Source organism: Frankliniella occidentalis, unplaced genomic scaffold, assembly GCF_000697945.3.
Source record: "Frankliniella occidentalis isolate FOCC.00 unplaced genomic scaffold, Focc_3.1 Scaffold391, whole genome shotgun sequence".
NCBI classification, from domain to species: Eukaryota; Metazoa; Arthropoda; class Insecta; order Thysanoptera; family Thripidae; genus Frankliniella; species Frankliniella occidentalis.
In genome coordinates, this window is record NW_026267513.1 from 40,209 (window position 1) to 42,314 (window position 2,106).

The 2,106-nt window shown below is 50.4% G+C and overlaps 1 protein-coding gene across 1 annotated transcript in view; it reads left to right on the forward strand.

Moving 5' to 3' along the window:
* The window catches only part of LOC127751241 (uncharacterized), an 11,995-nt gene that overhangs the window by 707 nt on the left and 9,182 nt on the right, over positions 1-2,106 (forward strand). The window lies entirely within an intron of this gene.

Genomic DNA, 2,106 nt, shown 5'->3' on the forward strand with positions numbered 1-2,106 from the left:
GGGGGGGGCCAGGTGGGGCCATCCCAGAGAGATACCAGCAGCCTCAATATATTCTCATTGTGCGGCACCGCGCGCGCCACGCAAAATGTGCAAAAGTGCGCGCATGCCTCCCCGCTCCGATCCGGAATAGAATTTATGGAGGAAGAAGTAAAGTTGTTGCCGCCCGGCCCGTTGCACGCGCGCTGGATCCAAAACACATTCTCAGACTGTTTGTTCGAGGATAACGTACGTTATGACGGGGAAAATAAAAAAAAAATTGCGGCGACAATGAGAGCATAGAGTCACATCAACTTCATATTGCAATCATTTTGGAACGTGATTCACCGATAGATACACTGTTAAAGTCCGACAAAGCAATGCTTTGCAGAACTGCGGAGTATTTAGATCCTTTGTTACTCCTGTTACTACGAGGCATTTACTTTGCAAACTACAAAGTAACGCTTATTTGCAGCACTGAAACACGCAGTAAAGCATTGCTATGCAATCGCAAAGCGTTACTTTAATTGTAATTAATTAAACTGCAGTTTAATTAATTACAATTAAAGTTACGCTACATGTAATTGCAAAGTAAATGCTTGCTTGATACAAAGGATCCAAATACTCTGCAAGCATTGCTTTGCAGGAATCTACCAGTGTAGATCTAAGTCGTTCCTCCGAGATTTTTCTTGACTAAAGTCCAACCCCTTAGTAAGATACATATTCCATATTTCGTTTCGCTTCAACCAAAAACAGAAGCGAAGCGCGAAAATGGCAGGAGTCCTTCGAAATGCTATTACATAAAGAGTCACAGTTAAAATGTTTACAGTAAAGTCCCTAACAAGATTTAAGTGGTTGGTTTGAAGGCGCTTGCACCACAATGCGATTTCTCAATCGCTGGTTGTCAGGTACCAGTCACAGGCAGCTACTTAAAGATTGTCCAAAAAAAGTAAATATATATTCGGCAAATGACTGACGGACGATATCGCCTGCGAGACTCGGGGTAGGCCAGCCCGCAGTACACGCATGCGCTTCAGGCAAGATATTTGCCTACCCACCAGGCGCTATGGGAGCCTCCAACTTGGGAGGTTCGTATCACAGCGAACGATATGTTTCCTGTATGAACCCGAACAGAATGCTTGGTTTCTCCTCCTCGCCTGTACGACCTGCGCCTGCGTTGGCAAACGCGAAAGACCACACGACATGCGAAAGAGCGCGACATCACAAGGGTTGTTGTGTTTCCAACCATCGACACACTACATTTCCCCGCCCGACGCGACGCGATGATGATTACAGGGCAACTCCTCGCGCCGCCGTTCCGCGTTCCGAGTGAAAATTAAGGAACTAGCTGCGCTCGGCTCGGGCCGCCCCCAGAGCAGCGCTATAGCTGCGCTCACAAGTGTGAGTGCCAATAGGCGGCGCGGTGCCAATAGGCGGGCGCGCGTGCCGATAATCGCAGCCCCACCACGACCATTACGGACGATTATTATTTCCCCGGCAGCCCGGCATGTCCCGCTAAACGACACGTGAAAAAAATTAGCACGCGCGCCGAGAAAAGAAGTATTAGTGCGGCGTCGTCGTGGAGGCCGTTTCTATATATGATGGCCTGCAGGGGGGCTTTACCCACGATGAAAAGCATACTTGTTTGTTGGTTATAAATCCCAGCAAAATAAAGTTTCTAATCGGTTGTTCTTTTTAGCGACTTTACACACCTCGCTTCAGCTACCCCGCGCATATTGACCACGCACAGGTCCGTGATATGGCACATATACGTTTCCCCAGTCTTGCCCCAGTCCTTTTCACCAAGGAAAGGCCTGTTTTTCTTTGTTGTTAGAGGGGGTAGTAGGGGGACGCTGGGGTCCTAAATGAGCATACCCAGGTCGGCCAAGGAGCGCGGCAGGCATGGGGCGCAGGCACACAAAAATTGTCAGGATGCAGGCGGCGTAAAATCTCGGGGGTTGAGCTGGGCAGGCTGGGTGGGCTGGGCAGGCAGCCTCACAGCTGAGCGGCCTGACGAGGACCACACAATGGTGACGCGATGGTGAGGGGGGGACACCTTTTGAGAAGAAACCCGACCATCTGGAGCAAACGAGGGCGCGCGGGGCCCCCCGGTCTGAGCAGAGGGGGGGG